The sequence below is a fragment of the Neovison vison genome, chromosome 11 (assembly GCF_020171115.1).
Source record: "Neovison vison isolate M4711 chromosome 11, ASM_NN_V1, whole genome shotgun sequence".
NCBI lineage: Eukaryota > Metazoa > Chordata > Mammalia > Carnivora > Mustelidae > Neogale > Neogale vison.
Window position 1 is genome coordinate 182,315,084 of NC_058101.1, and position 23,377 is coordinate 182,338,460.

Here is a 23,377-nt window from a genome sequence, read left to right on the forward strand (position 1 = left end):
TCTGTTTCTTTTCCAAGACTTTGTATTTTTTTTTCAATTTTTTTAAGCGTCATCATAATTGCCATTGTAGCATTTTAAATCATGGCTCCTTTAAAATCTTTGTCAGATAATTCTAACATGTTTGCCATCTCAATATTGGTGTCTAATGATTGTCTTTTTTCATTTGTTTTGAGATGTTTCTCATTCATAGTATGACTAACTGTTATATTTAAGTCAGGACATTGTATATCATGAGATTGGTTTTATTTAAGCCTCTGTTTTAGCTGGCTTTGTGTACTGTCTCTGGCCGTGGAAAGTAAGACACCACCTTCTTATTCTCAGGTGAAAATATAAGCACAGTTTCCTTACTCAGCCTTGTTTGCATGGAAGGTAGGGGGAGCCTTGTTATTGCTGGGCAGGCTTCAAGTCCAGTTCTTCCCCTTGTCCTACTGGCAGTATGGTAGACATGGCCTTATTGCTAAAGGGCGATAGTAAATGTCTTGACTCTTCACTAAGCTGCTTCTAACACCATCATCAGGAGGGGAAGGAATGCTTCATTAATTCTGGGTAGGTGTCCCACACTTTCCAGGTGATGTCCCCTAACACTGAAGGCTTCTTTACTTCTCTGTGGGAATGAAAGCAACTTCCTTCTTTGACACCACTTCTATAGGGGCCTTGGCGTACCTCGTTACAACTTCTTGGAGTGGAAGACTGGACTTTGTACTTACTCTTTACTGACATGGATGGGGCCCATGCTTTTGTGTGTTTTGCTGGAATAAAATACCTAAAAGTATTCTCTTTCTAGGCTGCCCCTATCCTGTTTCTTTGGCTACAGATTGCAGGGTTGTTGTGGATGGATTTTTTTTTTTTTTTTGTCTGTGCTGTTTGCATTCACAGGTTGCCAGTTTCTTTAGCTCTAAAAAGTGAGATATGATAACAAACAAAAACCACCAACAAAATACTCCCACTAATACAACTCATCTTATTCCTCAGATCTTGCTATTCCTTAGCCAATCTGCCTTCTTTCTATTTTTCAGAGTCTTCCGATGTTTCTTTTGCATATAGTGTCCAGAATTTTTAGTTGTAATTAGAGGGAAGAACAGGAAAAAGTACATCTACTTCATATTCCCTAAAGTGGAAGTCTTTAAATCTTCTTTTAGCTGTAGGTACTTTTTTTTCATTTTATAGGTGCCACATGGTTCTTGTTACATTCATTCTTAAGTTTATAAATAGTTATGTATATAGTTACTATTTCTAAGTTGAGTCTCTGTAGGTTCTAGGACACTTGAATCCTCTACCAGTTCTTAGTTTCTCTGAAACTTCAGGGTGAGTCCCAAGAAGCACATATATGAATAAAAAACATTGCAGATAGAATCACATGTTATTACTAAATGGGGTGTTGATTCTACAGCCTTATACAACTTGGTGTTCTGGTGAATTGGGCTTGAAAGTAGATGATGGTAAAGTAGTGTTTGCCTAATCATGACTTCATTAAGCATGAGGTAAGAGCACAGACCCTGGAATCAGACAACCCAGATTCTCCGTTATATCTAGGTGACCATGAGAAAGTTACTGAATGTTTCAGTGCCTCGGTTTATTCACCTGTGAAATGGAGATAAATGAATACTACTTGAAGTGAAATCTGCTGCTATTCAAGTTGTTTTTCCCAATAGGTAAGATGTCAGTTTTCTCTGGTTGCTTTTCAGATAATTTTCTCTGCCTTTAGTTTTCAGAAGTTTAGTTATGAAATGTCCTTGTATGGATTTTATTGGTTTATCCCATTCAGAGTTCTTCTAGCTTCTTGAACCTCATAGCTTTAAGTCTACAGTAAGATTAAGTACAGTAAGATTATATGTATATAATATATATAATATATATTTTATTTATTATATATTTTATAATATATTTATATTTTATAAATATTATATTTATAATATAATATAATAATATTATAAATAATATAATATATAAATAATAATATTATTATAAAATAATAATTATATTAATATTAATTATAATAATATATAATTATAATTAATTATAATAATAATTAAAATTATAATAATAATATTATTATATAATAATATTATTATAAAATAATAATAATAATATTATTATAAAATATATATAAATATATATAAAACATTGGTAGGAGTATCTACCTCCTAAGAGCCATGTAAATGTTAGCCACTTGTATTAGTAGTGTCTCTTTTCCTCAGGGTAAAAACTAAGAAAATGTAAATGAATTATAGGCTTTAGCTAATAATAATGTATCAGTATTATGTATTCATTAAGTGTAACTAATATACCATACAAAAATAAAATGTCAGTAATAGAGAAAACTGACTGTGGTATATATGGAACTCTGTGTTATCTCTGCATTTTTTTTCTATAAACATAAATTTGTTCTAAAACAATGTTTACTTTAGAAAATGCCTGTGGGAAATGAATGAATGGAAGGAACAATAAAGAACAATAATCAAGGAGTGAGAGTTAAAAAATTGTTTAACAAAGGAGCTTTATGGAAAATAATATATTTGGGTAGTCTTAAAATATAGTCTATAATAATTTATTCTTTTCTCTTGAAAAAATAAATGCAAACAGAGGGCAAAAACTTTAGGCACTCTGTAACTAAGCTAGCATGTGGCCAATAGCATTGATTTCAGTTAATAGTTTATAATCACAATAATCAAGCCAGGGCCAATTAACCAAGTTATTGGAACCATTTTTCTAATAGAATAGTTACCTTGATTCAGACCAGGGAAATATTTGTAGGGAGGTATGCAGATAGACCCACTGAAATTACTAATTATTTTATACAGTTATGGCCAAAAAAGCACACAAATAATTGGCTCATATGAGAGAAACAAACCAACAAAAAAGGATTTGAACAATTTTTCACAACTGTGTTGATATGATTACTGAAAGGTGTATTTAAAACTCATTTTGCTATAGAATCACTAAAAAGCAGTGCATTTGTCATCTAGTTGTTAATTGCTTTTCATAATACAGTTAAATGATAGTCAGCCTTTTACATTTGCTCAGTAATCTGATGATGATATGCTATTTGGCATTCTTTTTTCATTTTTCAAGGCATTTTTACATGTTTAATAGTTTTTTTTTGCCAGTTGAAATAAAAGTTTGTTTTTCCTCCCTTATAATCATATATATTTTTTATCAAAATCACAAAACATAAAGAAAAAGAAAATAGCTACCCATAATCTTATCATGTTAACTTTTGAAATGTATTTCCTATTGAGCTTACTTTTTATTTTTGAACTGTAATTGTGACTGTATGTGTATTTAATTTGTGTTCTACTTGACAGTTTACTAGAAGCCTTTTTTCATGCCATTTAAAATTTTTAATAATTCCTTTTTTGAGTATTGTGAAATATCAAACAGTTGTTGTATTATGATTTACTAACCTATTAATGTATTGGATATTTAGGGTTTCTCTCAGTGATATTCTATTCACCCATATTTGTTCCAGTTCCAGAAGAGAAGTCCTCCTAACTTATTGATACTTTGTGTCTCTTTATGTGATGTGACAGTAGCAGTCTCATATGTGAAACTTGGGGAAGAAACAACTGGGGTCCAAACAGTCAAATATGTAGGTCTGAAATATGGAGGTACTTTAAAAAATTTACTTCTGAGTATAGTTGACACACATTGTTACATTGGTTTCAAGTGTACGACATAGTGATTCAAGTTCTTATACGTTACCCTGTGCTCACCACATTGGCTACCATCTGTCACCATACAGCTCTGTTACAATATCACTGACTGTATATCATTGGTTATATACTCTGTGCTGTACCTTTTATTCCCGAAATTTATTCATTCTGCGGCTGGAAGCGTGTATCTACCACTCTGCCTCACCCATTTTGCCCATCCTCCCACTCCCTCCCCTCTGGCAACACCAGTTTTTTCTCTGTATTTATAGGTCTAATTCTGTAAAGGTACTTCTTTTTTTAACTGCTACAGTCATTCTGAATCTCATTCATGTCTCTTAACATCCCAAAGATGAAGCACATGTCTGGTTTCCTATATAACAAAGTAGCAAACACACTGCATCCTGTTGTCCAAGACCATTGCTTATAAAACTAGACTTCCAAGTTTAGCTTTATTCTCTCACAGCGTATCATTCCATTGGGAGAAGAGTCATCTGAACAACCTCTAAGCCCTGGTGGCATTGGACTTCTGAAACCGAGTCCATGACAATGTCTGGTGGGGCAAGGGCAGGCATGGGAAGAAATAGGAGCCAGTTAGTTTCCTAGCAGGCTGGAAGACAACAGATTTTCCTCATTTTTTCTGCCTTAGTATCCACTATGTTGCTCTGCACTATGATGGGGGAACTTTTCGCAAAGCCCTAAAGATCCCTATGCCACTTAGGTGAACACTTATAACTCCTGATGTTACATTAAATATCATAATGACACGCTGGGTTTGGATACAAGGGCCATTTCTCAGGCCACCAAGTGTATGTCCAATGCATTGAATTTAAAAAGTCTACTGCTGGGGCTCCTGGCTGACTCAGCTGGTAGAACATGCAACTCTTCATTTTGGGGTTGTGAGTTCAAGCCCCATATCAGACAGAGCTTACCTAAAAAGATAAATTTAAAATATCTGTTGTTGGTACAGAACACAGGGTGATGGACCTCAACAACTAAAGTGATTATTACATATTTCTCAAACTCACCAGTCAAATGACATTGAAAATATAATTTAACCAGTACTGCCGTCATAAACCAACACTTGTTTAAAAAGAACTTGGGGTCTCCTAGGGCAGCCATCATGATGGATCTTCCAGAAGTGTTTGTGTTTCTCATCTGGCCGAGCCAAATCCATTGTTTGTTTGTTTGTTGGTTTTTCTGTAATCTCAGTTAGGGATGAAAATGAGAATATTTAAAATGTGTAATATGTCAAATACTGCAACATGAAAATGCCTTTTGACTTAATAATGACAGACTTTTTTTAACTAAAAAAAAAATACAGCTCATAAAGGAACACCTAAGGATTATAACCATTCATTTACAGAATATTGATTGAGAACCTACTGTGTGTCAGCTGGTATTCAAAGTCCTATAAACAAGGCAGAGAAAAATCACTGCAATCATGAAGTGTACCTTTTTCAGAGTCCAGAATTGATGAACCACTCCCTTCTGAGATAAAGTTGAAAAAGCCAAGGAGAAAACTATAGTTGGAGAAGGAACCTGACCTGGGAAACTCTTTACATTTTTCTTCTGGGTTCATCTCTACTTGCTTAGACTGAACAGATACCAAGATACCACAGGAGAGCATCAAAATCTTCTAAAATGAGAGAAGAACCTAGGGCACAGAGTCCACTGAGGCAGGGACTGGTGAGCAAGCTTCAAATTTTGTGTATGTCAGGAGCTGGGGAGGTTATAGATCACAGAGAGAAAGGAAGTTGTTGAAAAAATAAATAAAAATGTCAAGACTGGGTTGCTTATACTCTACAAAAAACACTACCATATATGAAAGAGAAAACCAAAGTCTCAATCTTCACTAAAATCGGGATACAAACTAGAGTTTTAAAGCAGAACAAGAACCAAGTAATGACAGAGTAGAAGCAGAAGTCAAAATGCGGGGTTTTCTGGCTGTTTTGGAGCTATGAAGTTTCTCAGACTTTTTGAATTTTGTTTTTATTTTTATTTCTTTTGGAGGGGATACTAGTAACCACCACTTCAGAAACTACAAATGGGCTACTGCGATGGAGGAAGATTTGTGGAAAATGAAGGCTCCAATACTGTCCAATTAGATTTTTTAATCCAACGAGAACTGTCACTTATGTAAAGGGTCTGCCCTGTGCTTCCGATTGCACTTCAAGGATTAGAAAAAGACTGTGGAGCCACAGCTTTGGAATTATTCTGTATCTTGTCTGGATAGGAATAGGAAAGCCATTGGGAGCTGGCCAAACACTGTATGGGAATTCAGAAGAGAACTTCAAAGAAAAGAAAATAGATTATTTTGTCCAAGGAAGACAGGCAAATAAGAGGAGGGGGAAGAAAAGAGAACTAGAGCATAGGACAGAGATAGAACATATTAATTTGCACTGTTTGAAAAGTGAGTCTCTCATCACATCCTTGAAGATAGTACTTGGACAATTTACCATCTTTGTGTTGAAAGAAGACAAGGAAAAGGACATGTTGTAAAAAGATTTAGGAAAAGTTGGGAAAACGTGGAGCTTCATAAACACTCATGTCATTAAATACTACAGTTTGGTTGTAATAAAGAAAATGTATTGTGAGCCTGGTTATATGAAAGGAAATGAAATAAAGGATGGCTCACTCTTTGGTTGCAAAGTGGGCTATGGATTTTGCCAAACTACATACATACATTACCAAACAGATGCCCTTCTACCAGTCTACTCAAAGCACCTTTGTTCAATTGGGCTCTTCACATGGTTTGGGTTTTTCCTACTATTCCTTCTATGTTAACACATCAAGAGCTATTTTTCTTATATGCCAAAGGTTATTTTTCCCTTTTATAGATGAGGGCAATACTGTCCAATTTCCCTTGAAATTTGAAATGAAAAATTAGAAGTCGTGAATAGATAATTTCTCTGAGTTATATCCATTGCCAGTCACGATGATCTAAATATTCGTCCTGAAAGTGTGATGGAGTATTTTGGAAAAGTCCAAGCCTGTAAAACATTGAGTTGAACAAAAATCTCTCTGATTTCTTCCATAAGGAGGCAGCTTTTCAGTGGTGATCTCAAACTGAGAAAGAGACGAATGGTTTCCTGGCTCATCAGCATCACAAATATTAGCTGGGCATGAAGAGTGATGCAGTCAGTAGATATAATCTGACACAAGAGTTTTATCCTGGAAGCTTACAGCCTCGCTGTGACCTAAATTACACACACATGTACACATACAATTTCCAATGACATCAGTCAAAACTTCCTGTGAGCAACTGGGAAAGAGACTTGGCCTAGAATCCCAAGAAACCCAACCTGAGGTTTTAAACTATACTCGTTCCCAGTGCTTTGCAACTGATTCAGTTTCCAACAAAATTATCACTGTCCCTGGTTCCAATAGCAAACAGAAGGGAGAACTGAATTAGGAAGGAGAAACATTTTGTTGAAAACAATGGCATGACTCTGTGAGAACATTTCAGAGGGGCCCCAAAAGATGGAATCCAAAGGTGCTATTTTCAAGATCTGTCAGGTTACCTGGACACAGATGTTCCATGCAGCTAAGTTAGGAGGTGAAAAGTGAGCAGGGGTGGGGGATGGGCATGAAGACATACTAATGCCTCCACTTCGCTTCAGTCTCATTTTCTTTCCTGAAACCAAAGCTTGATTTGCTGTTTGGCTCAAGGAGCAGAAGAGGACCGAGGAAGTCACAGTGCATTTCCATTTCTTGTCCAGTTTCCAGTCCCTTGTCAGTAGAGTTGAACCTTGGATGGCCTAGCAACATCCCCATGGAGGTCTGCTTGGCAAAGAGAGGGAAGGCGCTTGTGTTGGAGGACAGCCTTCTGTAGATTTCAGCCCACAAACTGTCCATCCCCTCTGACCCCTGTCAGTACTACAATGGGAAGAACAAGATAAAGAAAACTCCCCTTCTCATCAAAAAGACAAGAATTTTACATATAACAGTCACTAGACAGTGCCTCCTTGGCCAATGTCCAGGCTGGCTACAGAAATTTGTCTGCAACAAAACAAATAAAGGCAGCCCTGTGATTCGAGCAGTGGGTGGTCTAAGTCCACATACACAGCAGCTTCTCCATGACTGACAGATGTCACAATTAGTGGATTACTGGGTCAACCATATGAAAATATCCTTTAAAGAAAACACAGTTTAAAGTCACCATTACTGACACACCAGAATGTTTATCTCTACCAGAGTTTAGATTGCATTGTAATGTGAAATTATTTAATTGCCAAAATTTATCTACTTTTTCAAAATAAGGTTCTGGATCAAGGGTGCTGAAGAGAATTGCCTGTAATACAGTGAGCTATTTTTAAGAGTAGCCAAGAAAAGAATTCAGATCTTCTGCTGGCTATTCCTGGTTTAATGATTCACCTTTGGTAGACACACTGCTTGTGCTGGATTACATACAAGTTGGCATGACATCTAGGAAGTTTTGAACAGATTGTCCCCAGGCCATGCATATCCTTAAGTAAGAATCAACTAGTTGTCTTTTGCTAACAAGTAAGAAATAAATGGGAGAGGAATTAAGCTCCCTAAGATTCTAGAGAAATCTATGGATATACCCAGGCCTGCCACCACATTCCAAACAGCCTCGTGTAAAGGCTCTGTTTCTTACTGAGTTAGCCTGGAAGTCTTATCTGGAATAAAATCTAAGAAAATCCAACATTCTGGGGAACTCTAGGGCTTGCAAAGAATATCCACAGTGGTGTGGAAACTCCACTTTCCAACTGAATCTCCTGGAGTTCTGAGACTTATTTTAAAATAGAGCAGTGCAAAAGTGTAGAAAAGTGTAGACACAGTGTCTCCCTCTGTTTTAGAGATTTTTATTTATTTGAGAGAGAGAGAGAGAGAGCACAAGGGGAGAGTGAGAGGGAGAAGCCAGACTTCCTGCTAAGCAGAGAGCCTGATGTGGGACTCGATTCCAGGACCCAAGCTGAAGGCAGATCCTTAACCGACTGAGCCATCCCTCAGTCGGTTTCCCCATCCCCTGTCCTGGCTTCTTTTTTTTTTTTTTTAATAAAGGGCTAAGCAATATAGACATAAAACGAGGGAGGAGAAACTACAATAAACCTTGAAAATGAAAAATCTTAATACAATGGAAATATTTAGAATAAAAGACACATAGGATGTAGTTCAAATGGGACTTGGAGTAGGGAAGGCATAAGGCTGCATACATACATACATACATACATATGAGACAGCACCACTTAGTGGTTACAACTTCAGATTCTGAATTCACACAGATCTGACTTTGAATTCCAGTTCTTCATTCATCGGATGTGTAGCCTTAGGAACAGTACTTAAAACTCTTTCACCCAAGTTTTTTTTTTTTAATTTATTAAAAAGAATAACCAACCAATCTCATAGATTCCCATGAAGCTTTTCAGTGGACTGATGCGTGTACACAGCTAGGTTTGAAGCCTGGCACAGATTAAGTGCTCCATAAATTTGGGTGAAAGTTTTCTTGAAATGAAGTAGTCAGAGTCTAAAAGTAAGTGAAAAGGAGGGACAATTTATTTGGTGGACAGTAGCAGGAAGCAATTTAGATATAAGAAATAGTATGGGAAAATGCCAAGAGGTACGGTGGCCACGTTACCTGAAAAAACAAATTAGTGCGCATGTCTTGAGAGTCGGAGCGGGGACTGCTATTGGGGTCACCGCAGGAAATCTGGGAAAGATCCTCATTGTACGGAAGTACAAATTATATTCACAAAGGAGAAAATTCTTTCACTGAATGGTAGGAGAAATTACTGTCTTTTCTCAGGTTCTATTTTTGGGTTACTACCAATTCTAAGTTACTGAAAGTTTCATATATTCATTTGGCTCTTTTTTTTTTCTATTTGTATTTCTTTATGCACAGATTTTGATCATTTGGCTAACTGCTAACATTCCATCAAAAGAATGGAGAAGAGATTAAAAACTAACAAATCTTGGCTTCCTACGTGAGTATAATGGCTACCAGGACACAGGATAAAGAATCACAGCAACTTCTCTATCCGAAAATACACTCTGACAGCAGAAAAGTTTGATTTTAGATGCTAGTGACGTCTTTAGACACTATGCCTGCAATTTAGTTCTGCCCCGAGTGTATATGCCTAATTTCTTGAAATGAAGACTTTCAGGAATTATAAAGTATAAGCATTGTGCTAGGTAAGGGTTAGGGGTACAAAGGGAAGTGAATAGTAGTGGGGAGGTAATAATCAAATATGATGCAAAGGAGACAATAAAGTTTAAAAAAATCTTAGATATAAAATAAACATAAACAGAGCTGTGGAGATTGAGCACAGGAAAAAGTCATCACTGAGAAGTGCTTATAGCTGAGACCTAACTGATGGGAAGAAGCTAGACCCTCCAAGACTGGAAGAAATGATGTTCTAGGCAGACAGTATTAAGGCCTGGGCAGCAACCAGCTTTCTGTGTTGGAAAGACAAAACAAGAAGTATAAGGCATAAAGAAATGAATTGAAGAAAAAATTATTTACTAGTTAAGACTAGGTATAAGTTAATATTAATTGAGCAGAATAAATTAGTATATTAATTTATTGCAGTCTGCCATAAAGTGATGTTATCTAAATTGATATGGTATCAGCCCATATTATAATACAGGAGATTTGTAATAGTATTCTTCCTATTTCATCCCCCAATCCTTTGTGCTCTTGTTGTCATATCTTTCCTACCACATATTTATGCATATCATAATAATATTTTTTCTTTGAAAATCAATTGCTTCAAATCATTATGAGTTTAAAAAAAACAAAGAAAATGTCATATAGTTACTTGAATATTTACTAATTCCTGAATCCTTTCTTCTTATGGATCCAAATTTCTAACTGATATAATTTTTCACGAGCCTGAAGAACTTCACTTAGTACCTATTGTAGATAAAAATTCTCACCAATATGAAATCTTGCCATTTGCACTGAAGTAAGTCAATCAGAGAAAGCCAATTATCATATGATCTCTCTGTTATGAAGAATTTGAGAAACAAGACAGAGGATCATAGGGGAAGGGAAGGAAAAATGAAACAAGATGAAACCAGAGAGAGACACAAACCATAAGGGAATCTTATGCTCAGGAAACAAACTGAGAGTTGCTGGGAGGAGGGGGGGGTGCAGAGGGGGAGGGAGAGGGCGGCTGGGTTATGGACACTGGGGAGGGTATGTGCTATGGTGAGTGCTGTGAAGTGTGTAAGACTGATGATTCACACACCTGTATCCCTGAAACAAATAATACATTATATGTTAATTTTTAAAAAAAAAGAAAAAAATTCTCAGCAAGCTAGGAATAGAAAAGAATATACTCAAACAGATAAATACATCCAAAAATAGTGCTATGGGTAACATCACATCATAAAGGATGGTGAAAAACCAATGCTTTATCTGAAAATTTGGGTGCAAGGCATGGATGTGCACTCTTAACCTCTTCTGTTCAACACTGTACTGCAAGTTTTAACCAGTGCAATTAGGCAAGGAAAAAATAAAAAGATATCCTGGCTGGAAAAGATAAAGTAAAATTCTCTTGATTCATAGACAATATGATCATCTATGTGGGAAGACTAAGGAATCTACATAAGAGATGTGAAAAGTAATAAATGAGTTTAGTAATTTGAAAAATACAGTGAACACCTATCAAATAAAAAAATGAAATTCAAAAAACCATTTACAAGAGCATTAAAACAAGGCATACTTAGCCACAAATCTAGCAAAATATTTCAAGATTTGCTTGCTGAAAGTTGCAAAACATGATGAGAAAAATTAATATCTTAAATGTATGGAGGAGAGCTGTATTGGTGATCATAAATCATTACAAACCTGTGCAGTTTAAAATCTGTACATAAGTTGCCTGGATAAAACTTTTTAAAGAAGAAAAAGATGAAATAAAAATGTTTTTAGTCAAACAAAAATGAGGTAATTCATTGCTAGCAGATGAACATGAATGGGAATACCCCAGTCATTTTTCAGGCAGATATTAACAGGTGTTGATAAAGACGTGAGCTCATAAGCTGCAGGTGGCAATGTACATTGGTACAACCTTTAAAAACTGTTAGGGCTTATCTCTAAAACCAATGACCCAGCAATTCTACATCTCCCTTTACCCAGGACTATACATTTGTAGTGGATTTTACAATAGAGGATATTCTTTGTACATCTGCTGTTCCCAGAGAAGATGGGCGATTTTAGACCAAGGTCAGAATAGAAGAAGTAAAAGCTCCATTTAGATGGTGAGACTGGTAGATGTTGTTCCATGATGGAACCTGGGCTTCTCAGCACAGCTGAGAATCAAGGAAGGTTACCAGGGAGGGGGTGATGTAAAGGGAGAGCTGAAGACCACCCCCAGCACCATGTGACCTTGCTTGCTTGCTCTAACTACCCCTCCTAGCCTTCATATAGTCACAGCTCCTGACTTGCCCAGTAACTTATTAACCCCTGCCAGTCCAAGGCCATGGAAATAACTCCTGGCTGTCTCACTACTTGATTTTAATTAAAGCTAAATCTGTTCTCTGATAAACCAAAAATCCACCACACTTGTTATAAATGGCACCTTTCTACATTCATTTTTTTTTTTTTTACTCAAATACTTGACTTCTCTTTCCAAAGCTTTTAATCAGCATTTACTATGTTCTTAACCCTTTCCTGGCGCAGCATGCTGAGCACAAGGTTAGGAGAGCAGCAAAAGCAAAGGAGCTGAGATGAACAAGAAAACAATATGCTGCTTGGGAATTAAATGTAATCCAGTCTTACTGGACTTTAGCGGGAAAGGAACTGGGTGAGGGATGAAGCTAGAAAGGTAGGCCATCCCCGGATTGTGAAGGATTTCACACATAGGCTTGGATTTTCAACTTTTTTTTTAAAGCAATTATCACGGGTTTTTATCACTTCACTCATAGTTATAAAGATTGAAGACTCCAGTCACCCTTTTTTCCTTTCTTTTTCTCTTCCTTCTTTTTCTCTTTCTTTCTTTCTTTCAGCTAAGATTTTTTGAAAGGCAAATGCTCTCCAGAAGTTCAGGATTTTCTCTCCATAAATATATTCACATGAGGAATATAAAACTATATTTTGGAAAACAATGTGGGATTTCTTCTATTTAATCTGTGCTTGACACAGTAAGAAAGGATCCAGTTTCCTCTCATTGGTCTTGGTTTTCATACCATAAGCACTGATCCAGTTACTACCAAGACCATTCTCCACAGGCTTCATTATCTACTTCCTTTGCAGGTTTGTGTTGGAATGTTTTAAAAACTCTATCCAGGGATGATTTAATGAAAGGAATTAAGTCTATCTAAAAATGAAAAGAAAACATTTCATTTAATTCTGTTCTGACTGTGTCATTCACTCCTTCACTGGTTCTTTAAGATCTTCATTACACTGACCATTCCCTGTTCTCTCCATCTGTCTATGACCATTTGTTTCCATCTGTTTTGCAATCAAGGTAAGACCTATGGATCATCACTTCAAACTTTCTGTGTATCCTTTAGTTTTTTTACACCTTTGTATTTCTACCCAGTAAAACCCAAATGAGCATCTTTAAGTCCAGGGGGCCAAAGAAAGGAAATGTGAAGTAGGGAAACACAATTAGGTAGGGAGGGACCAGACTAGAAGTAGGAAGTCCCCCATGATGCTCTACCTGTAATCTAGGCAAGAAATGAGAAGAGCCTGAACAATGAAAGTGGGACATAAAGCACCAGGATCTGATTCTAGGGACATCAACAAGGTACAATTAGAAGACTCTGTTTCTTGCTTTTTCAGCAGCATAATGGCAGGTACGGTCACTAAAATTGGTAACAGAGAAAGAGTAGACTTTGGTGAACAGGATAAAGTCCACTCTAGCTAAGAATTTGAAATCCTTGTGAAGCTTCCAAATAGAGCTTTTCAGGAGTTCAGGAGAGATGCTGTGGGTTGCATAAATGATGTATTGAGTCATTAGCATGGAAGTGGTAATTGGAGCCATGGGGTTTAATTAACCTATAAAAAGAAAATGGGTTGAGAAAGAATAGGAGGGACTCAAGGACCAGAACAGAAGAGTCCATTAAGGAAAGGTATCAAAAAGCCAAGGGAAAAGAGGGGATCGCAATGCTGAATAATGAGCAGAAACAAACACTACAGAGAGTTCAAGAAAGATGAGAACAGAACATATCTTTTGGATTTAGCAATAAAGAGCTCATTATTGACTCAGTCAAAATATGCGATCATATTTAAGGGTGGAAACCATGCCTGGAATAGTTTGAGAAGCATATGATGTGATAAAATAGAGATTGTTATCCAGTAACCTGGCTGTAAAGGCAAAGAGGACAAGAGGGGGACAGTGCATGGATGAAGCAGTCTTCTAAAGGTGGTAACAACCCGAGTGTGTGTGTGGATGTTGATGGGCAACAAGTGGAAGACAAGGAGAGATGGACGATTTAGGAGAAGATGGGGAAACCGATGGAGCGAGATCTGTGGACCATGGGTGGGGATGGGAGTCAGGACATGGGCGGGAAGGTTCATTTAAGATTGAACAAGATTTCCCTGTTGCTTTAATTTAAAAGGTAGATTAAGGGTGAAAACAGGGTCTGGATTGGGAGCAGGAAATAGTCAGAATTTCTTTCCAGTGGCACCTCTTTCTTTCTTTTTTAATTTAATTAACACATAGTGTATTATTAGTTTCAGAGGTAGAGTTCAGTGATTTATCAGTTGCATGTAAGACCCAGCGCTCATTACATCAAGTGCCCTCCTCAATGCCCATCACCCAGCCACCCCACCCCCCTCCACCTTCCCTCCAGCAATCCTCGGTTTTTTTTCTAGAGTTAAGAGTCTTTTATGGTTTGTGTCCCTCTCTGATTTTGTCTGATTTTATTCTTCCCTCCCTTCCCCTATGATCCTGTGTCTTGTTTCTTAACTTCCACATATGAACGATATCATGCCATAATTGCCTTTCTTTGACTGACTTATTTTGCTTAGTATAATACTTTCTAGTTCCATCCACATCATTGCAAATGGTAGGATTTCTTTTTTTGTGTGGCTGAGTAATATTCCATTGTATGTATGTACCACATCTTCTTTATCCATTTGGTCCCTGCCCACCAATTTTATAACATCAATGTCCACAATAGCCAAAATATGGAAAGAGCCCAGATGTCCTTCAACAGATGAATGGATAAAGAACATGTGGCACCTATTTCTAATATGAGTTATTTTAAGGAAGTGAAGGAGGAAGTCAATGTCAAGAGCCGAAAAAGACTAGGCGGAGGAGAAGGAAAATGAAGATGAGGACCCAGCCCAGACTGGCGACTGCAGATGTGTTATTTTAGATCGCTAACCCTGCCTTCCTAACAGAATCTTCTGGGGAAGTTTAAACAATACTTATTCCCAGTTTCTCACCCAAGAGATACTGATTGTTCTGGACAGAACCATTTTTGAAAGCTCCCTAGCTGATTCTAATGACCAGCTGCAGTTCAGAAGGTACTGCCCTGGTGCCTTCGGTTCTGTGCATTTGCGACAACAGGGTTCAGCAGTCCAGGTATGAAGCAGGGGGCAGGTGGTCGAATTGATCAGAGCTGCAGTTCTCCCCAGCAGATTCAGAGGAAGGACAAGGGAAGGATATTGAAGGGGTGGTCTAGAGTCTCGGCTGAGACAAGAAAATGGAGACATGAGGTAATAAAAAGATTATGAGAAAATAGGGTAGCTAAGGAGTGGTGAACACATATGGAAAAAATAAGAGGGTGATTGACCTGGACACAATGAAGAAAAGAGCATCCTCTTTCAACTTTTGGATGATCTAAAGCCACTCCTTGGGTAACATGCCCTTGAAGATATTTTTTATTTATTTTTTTTGGAGAAAGAATGAGAGAGAGGGGTGCGGGGATGGGCTGAGGGAGAGGGAGAGAGAGAATCTCAAGCAGACTCCATGCCCAGCATGGAACCCAATGTGGGTCTTGATCTCACGATCCTGAGATCATGACCTGAGCTGAAACCAAGAGTTAGATGCTTAACCAACTGGGCTGCCCTGGTGCCCCCAGAATACCTTTTAAATGATTTCAGTGAAAAACTATAAAAAATAGAGTTTATGTATTTAAGATTATTTATTTATTTATTTATTTGAGAGATAGTGAGCAAGAGAGAGAACACAAGCAGGGGGAGTGGCAGAGGCTGAGGGAGAAGCAGGCTCCCCATTAAGCAGGGAGCCCGACGCAGAGTTCCATCCCAGGATCCAGAGATTATGACCTGAGCAGGTGCTTGACTAACTAAGCCACCCAGGTGCCCCGAAAATAGAGTTTCTAGAGAAGCAGCAATGAGGTCAATGCTTCAACTCTAGAGGAGCAGAAAGTGTAGACAGTGGGCAAGAAGTCTGCTTAAAAGTATACCTGTATCTATTTATATAAAGTTGCTTATTCTTCATGTATCAGCCTCAGTTTATTAGTAACTAAGAATTTTTAGCAACTAAGGAGGTGATGGACTCTTCAAGTTCAATGTGTATTAGGGAGTAGTATGATTTTGAGATAATCCCTCCTCTGGAAGGAGCGACATGAATAATGCTTTTCTCTAAAGAAGGGATGTGATTCATAAAATTTAGAGACGCCAGGTATATTATTATTAAGTTAGTAGAATGACCTTAAGTAATCTGCATATAGTGTGAGTTTTTAAACAATCGAGACCCCAGAATTAGACGAATGATACACAAGGCACAAACAGACCTTGAAACAAAACCCGTTTATATTTCTGTAAGAGTCCAGGACAGAAATGTGAACTATTCTTTTTTTTTTTTTTAAGAAGGAATATTTATTACCAATGTGATAATACAAAGAATATGAGCATTGTTCCAAAAGAAATGTGAACTATTCTTAACAGAAGAAGTAACAGTAAGATGGGGAAGGCAGCAGAGGCCTTTAGATCCCGCAGCCACACAAGTAAAAAAGTTTTGATAACGGCCCGAGAGAAGAGAAAGAAAAATGAGTTCTAAGAATGCTCACGGTATTTCACAAGGAGTCCTAGAAAAAAGGTTGAGCGTTATTCATTGGAATTTTCCCCATTGTTCTCTCTCATTAAAACTGGCCCTGTTTTGTCTCCCTCTGAGACTGTTTGAATTGTAGATTCTGATGTCCTTTGAACTTTGTTCTTTGATAAAAGTTGGGCAAAAAACACATGCCACACACAACTGTGGACCTGAGATGTGAGACTCGTGATAGTTCTGGAGAGAGTTTCCTGCCCTAATGCTGAAAAAGGAAGACAACTGTTCAAACTGACCAGGAGCAAAATATTTCCATGGTTAGTCATTAATATTTGCCAAGAGACATCAATGAACTGCTAGCTTCTTAGATTCAAGGAGTATTTTGAAAGAGCCTGTTTCCCATTCCCATCAGGCTGACAGGGCCGAAGGACACAGAACCCAGGATTGGTCTCCATCAGGACACTTCACCAATAGCTCCTGGAAAAAAAAACAAAACAAAACAGTTTTTCTGTATGTTTGTCCTCAAATGATAGGGCTTTTGAGTAAGCTAAAACTGAGCATATGACAAATTAGGAAGAATATGGTGGAGTTTTATTTTTTCTGTCTAGATTTCCCTCTATGACTTTTTTCTTCCTTCTTGCAAATGTCAGACTATATATCTAGGCATTTATGATTCAGAGTTCTCTTTGATTCGAACACTTTTATAAAGGGGATAGTTTTAAATGACTGAGGTCTGTGTTCCTTTTTCCTTCCCAGCAGGCTGAGTCTGAGTCTGAGTAAATTTATGGGGCCTCTCTCTTACAACTAGCTGCCTTGTGTTGCATTCGTTACCCAGATCACTCTTCCTTCATAACTGTAATACATAAAAACTAAAATATGGCTCAAGGGGTTTCAGTTGAACCCCATATATTTGAAGGGAATTTTTGAGCACAGAATGTAAAGGCTATCTTGTTCTCAGGGGTCTGATGTGACAGCAAAACAGATTCGAGAAGAATAATGCTCCTCACTTCTAATGTGAAACAACCCAGGGAGCTGATTCATTGAGCTCCATTTGGGAGGAAGACAGGTTGGGATCCTGAATAAAGAAAGCACTTCACGTACCTCTGACCCAGGAAGTGAAATAATGATGAGGTGACATGGAATAACAGGAAGGCGGGGAGTGAAATCTGCATGAGTAGGTCTCCAGGGAGAAGTGGACAGACATACTGAGGAAAGGTAGACTGGATTGACTGAATGCTAATATACCCAAGAATCAAACATGAAAATAGGGAGTCGTATGTTTAGTTTCTACATGGCTACCAGCAACATTTTTTCAGTATAAGCACACCCAACTCAACACAATTAATCTAGTATTTGGTAAGTTTCCTGACTTTTGCAGAGAAAAAAATGGTTTTAATAAGAAACCCAGTCAGCCTAGTTAAAATCTGCTGTATTTTGAACATCCACATCATCCTTGGACTTTCATTTTCACAGGATTTAGCAAAGTTCTTGAATCACTTGGAAATAAGAACACAAACCACACAACTGTGTGTATTACTCATAGAGTAATAAACATTACTCTGTTTTTCTCTTTATGCAGCCGTTTTGATGGCAGGAACCAAATGATACTTTATGTTATTTAGAAGTAGGGACAACTTCACACCTATTAGAGTAGCTAAAATGAAAAATAGTGACAGTACCAAATGCTGGCAAGAGTGTAGAGAAAGTGGATCTCTCATACTTTCCTGGTGGGAATGTGAAATTGTACAGCCATTTTGGAAAGTAGTTTGAGTTTCTTGAAAAATTAAACATACATGAGCGATATGATTCAGCCATCATACTCCTGGGTATTTACTTCAGATAAATGAAAACTATATCCACACAAAGACTTATTTATAAACGTTCATAGCAACTTTGTAGGTAATAGGGAAAAACTGCAAACAACCTAGATGTCCTTCCATGTAACAATGGCATATTCATAACATGGAATTACTACTCAGCAATAAAAGAGAATGGAATTTTGTTTTTTTTTTTTCCCAATTTATTTATTTTCAGAAAAACAGTATTCATTATTTTTTCACCACACCCAGTGCTCCATGCAAGCTGTGCCCTCTATAATACCCACCACCTGGTACCCCAACCTCCCACCCCCCCCCCCCCGCCACTTCAAACCCCTCAGACTGTTTTTCAGAGTCCATAGTCTCTCATGGTTCACCTCCCCTTCCAATTTACCCAAATTCCCTACTACTCTCTAACCCCCCTTGTCCTCCATGCTATTGGTTATGCTCCACAAATGAGTGAAACCATATGATAATTGACTCTCTCTGCTTGACTGATTTCACTCAGCATAATCTCTTCCAGTCCCGTCCATGTTGCTACAAAAGTTGGATATTTGTCCTTTCTGATGGAGGCATAATACTCCATAGTGTATATGGACCACATCTTCCTTATCCATTCATCCGTTGAAGGGCATCTTGGTTCTTTCCATAGTTTGGCGACTGTGGCCATTGCTGCTATAAACATTGGGGTACAGATGGCCCTTCTTTTCACGACATCTGTACCTTTGGGGTAAATACCCAGGAGTGCAATTGCAGGGTCGTAGGGAAGCTCTATTTTTAATTTCTTGAGGAATCTCCACACTGTTCTCCAAAGAGGCTGCACCAACTTGCATTCCCACCAACAGTGTAAGAGGGTTCCCCTTTCTCCACATCCTCTCCAACACATGTTGTTTCCTGTTTTGTTAATTTTGTCCATTCTAACTGGTGTAAGGTGATATCTCAATGTGGTTTTGAATGGAATTTTAAAAAATTTTATGTATTTATTTGACAGAGAGACACTGCCAGCAGGGGCAGAGGGAGAAGCAGACTCCCCACTGAGCAGGGAGCCGGACAAGGGGCTCCATCCCAGGACCCTGAGATCATGACCTGAGCCAAAGGCAGATGTTTAACCAACTGAGACACCCAGGTGCCCCAAGGGAATGAACTTTTAGCACACACTAGGGAATTGTGCTGAGTGAAAAAAAAAAAAGCCAATCTCAAAAGGTCATATACTGCATGATTCCATTTATACAATATTCTCAAAATGATAAAATTACAGGGACTGAGAACAGATCAGTGATTGCCAGGGAGGGGTAGAGTGAGGGAGAGTGGGTGTGATTATCAAAGAGTAATGCAAGGGAGATCTTTTCAGTGATGGAACAGTTCCCTATCTTGACTGTGGTGGTGGTTACATGAGTCTGCACATGTGATCAAACTGCCCAGAACGCACACACACATGCACATAATACAGGTAAAACTGGTGAAACCTGAATAAAGTAAGTGAATTGCAGCAATGTCATTTTTCCTAGTTTGGAAATTGTACTACAATTAATATAAGATATTATCATTGGGAGAAATTGGGTGAAAAGTACATGGCACCTCTTTAATATTTTTGCAACTCTCTGTGAATCCGTAGTCCATTTAAAATAAGAAGTTAAAAAAAATGGAGTATAACATGATAATGGGGCCACTCTTTGAAAAACTGTCTGAAATATGTGACCCAACTTTTCTTTTTTGTGTGGAGATAACAAATCCAAAGTGACAACTTATAGATCTCTATAGCTATAAAAAGGGAAGTGATTCCCAAACATAAACTGATTCCTTTGTGTGAACACTCTATTTTTATGTTTCTGGAAACTGACTCAATGTGTTTATTGACACTTTCTTCTAACTGTGAAATGTCTGCTTTTCCTAATGAAAAGTGTTCCAGAAAACCAAGCAATGACATCTAGTGCTGTACAACTTCAAGATGCTCTTCCATTGTTTGCTTTGTACCCTTGCCACATCTACTTTCTGAAGACATGCATCAGTTGATAATAGCCACTGGGGGTCAGACTTCCACATGGCCTTTACCAAACATATGATTTCATACCCAGTGCAACGGCAGAAGCCCAGACCTACAGATTAACAGAACTCAAACCTTCCTTCCTTCTTGTAAGCCCACCAAAGCAGACAGAGATATGTATGTTCATGGTAATTACCCAATTCAGAATGCAAACGTATTCAGGAAGAGACACCAGAGTAGTTTTATATAAATCTTGATTAAATATATGACAGTTAATGAGGAATTCATCAGTGGCCAGTGTGTTCTCTGACCTCTGGAGATACAACCGTCCTTTCTACAGTCTGGGCAAGTGGAGCCCCTGCCCTGGGCCCCTCATTTTATAAGCCTCACACTGGCCCCTCCCAGCCATGCCCTTCACCATAGGACAAGAATCGCAAATCTTTTCCAAATGGCTGGAGAAACCTCAGATTTCTTCCCAGTAGCTAGTTATCACAGAGTGAAATTTTGGGCAATGATAAGCAGAGGAAAGCTCCAAAAGAGATCTTCAGAAGAAGCAGATATTTGTTTCCTCGGGCTGAGGACAACGGAGCGAAGTTTAAAAGGGAGGACTATTATGAAGCATAGAAGATAAAAGGAAAAAACCAAGATCAGAATTGTCAGATTCTAGAATTTGGTTTGAATTTCTGTGTTCGAACAACATATTGTTGAATCTAACTGCCAGGACATGACAGAAAAATGTCACTAGCTGAGCTCCTGCAGTGCAGTGTGAAGATGACAGGGACGGGCTCCAATGCTACACCATACACACTGATCCAGAAAAGATGTTGCTAATCACCAGTGTTGCTGGCACTGCCTCCAGGCGGTTCTTCTCTAGAAGATGGACGTGGGTGAGTCACAAGGGGACTTCCTGTATTGCAGCCTTTACAAAACCAATTACTCAGCACAGAGAGGGAAGTGATTGTATCTTCCTAGGGACCAGGGAAGGAATTCCCAAGTGGTCAGCCTCACAAATCAGCATTCCTTGGTCTACGGGCTTCAGTGACTACATCTTTTTTCTCTTCCTATATTTATAAATGATATCCAAACTCCGGGACATACATGTAACTAAAATGATGTCACCTATTGTCACACTTAGAGAGTCTCCATTTAGCTCGTACCATGGGATTTCCAAGGTTCCTTGGTGTCTCCTTTGCAAACTTTCATATCCCTGCTTTTCAAGGTGAGTTGTGATGTCATCACTTAGGACTGAAGAACACTAAGCTAACAGTCTAGCACAGATTAAAAGAATTTTCCTGAGTGGCACAATGCACAGCTCGCATCAAGTGGTAATAAATATGGCCGTGCCCTAAGTGAAGCAGTAACAATTAAACCTGTCAACTTTAACTGAGGTTGAGAAAACAAAAGATGTTCCAGTTTACAGTGGCCCCATGCCAGGAGACTGCTGAGACTGGAGAAAAATCAGACTGCAGACTGAAGAATGCTATCTGCTAAGAAGAATGTGCTAATGAAAATTTTCAGGAACAGCAACTTTCTCAAAGTCTCTTCCAGAATGTTAATCGGCCAGGACCTCAAAGTATTACTGGTCACTAAGTATTCTCTGGCAGGTGCAAGGAAGAGGAACACACAAAATCTCCCCTGAGAAAATTTAGAGGGGATACAATCTGATGTTATATGCTAGCTGTTAACTTTTTTCAATAACTATAAATTAACTTGTATTGATGAAAGATTGAAATATCACCTAGACCTTGGAGGAGAAGTATAGCTTATGGAGGAGGCAGGGGTAAAAAAGGAAGAATAATGCTGCCCCGAGAATGAACTTGAGGTTTTCTGGCCTACTGCAAGATTAAATAAACGTTCTCTGCTGTTGGCAAAAAAGTTAATTTTAAGTCTCAGCTTCTGTGAGTTGGTATCAATCTCCTCTTAGGTCAATTCTTTTGATCAAAATTCCTGCTCTAAATGTTCTTTTGAGGAGTTGGGTAAAAATTTGTGATTCTCAGTAACCTATTTATCCAGCTCCGACTCCAGAAGTTCTGAGCTGCATAAGCAAGTACAATGGAGTCAAAGTCACTCATAGCAGCGAGAATAGAAAGCTGCTTTGTTAAAACCTGTTGTATCTGACGCCAGATGCTGGGTTCCAGGGCTGAAATTCTCATTGTTGTAGTCCCCTGTGTTCAGAGAGGTAAACACCCAGGTACAGACATAAAGTCTCCTATCCTGGATTCACAGTTGTTCAGTATTTTTGAGGGCACCAGAGGGTGGCTGGGTTGTGGCAAAGCCATGCAATGTAGTGGATCCAGACCCGGGCTTTGCTTCCAGAAGGATCACATCACGCACAGGCTACTCACATTTCTGAAGCTGAGTTTCAAATTTGTAAATGGCAAGACTCACTCTTACTGTAAAGTTGTGAAAATTGAGGAAAATGGGAAGAGTCTGCACATGTTTTGTGGATGGTAGCTCTGGCCCCCTAAGCATGTTGAATGAATACCCCTGAAAAGTGATCAGGCCTGGCCATGTGTTATTGTAGGGAAACCTCAAGTCATGAACTCAGTCTGCTGGCTTCCCTGGGAGAAGCCATTCTAAAATGTCAGAAGTCCTTGCAATCTCGTGTTTCTTGATAGTGTTTTCACTGGACTCTGTAGGCCAGGAGTACGAGTTTCCTCTCAAGAAGTGCTGTTTTCTCTTCATGCAGTGACTGAGAATCGTCAGGAAGCAGGCAGCAAGTGGAGGCTGAAACTGAAGTCACTGGAGATTTCTTTGATGTTAAAGGCTTGCAGTATACGCTTGTCTCTGCTGCGGTTGGTTTCCTTGTTCTCTGCTGCTTCCTAGCATGGCTCTTCTCTCCTCCTTACCGTCCTGGAAACGAATGTGACCTTGAAACGTCTTTTGTGCCATTTCTCTTCTGGTTCGATGTCATGCAATGTCTGTGGAGAATTAGAGGTAACTCTAATTCATCTTTCATTCCTCACTTTTTGTCCTCCAAACCTGATAACTGTTTCC

The 23,377-nt window shown here is 38.4% G+C and overlaps 1 long non-coding RNA gene across 1 annotated transcript; it reads left to right on the plus strand.

Moving 5' to 3' along the window:
* The first annotated feature begins 1,571 nt into the window (after positions 1–1,571).
* Positions 1,572–23,174, plus strand: LOC122889901. The gene is made up of 3 exons (XR_006380993.1): positions 1,572–1,652; positions 9,517–9,598; positions 23,070–23,174. It is a non-coding gene; the product is annotated as an uncharacterized LOC122889901 (long non-coding RNA).
* The last annotated feature ends 203 nt before the right edge of the window (positions 23,175–23,377 follow it).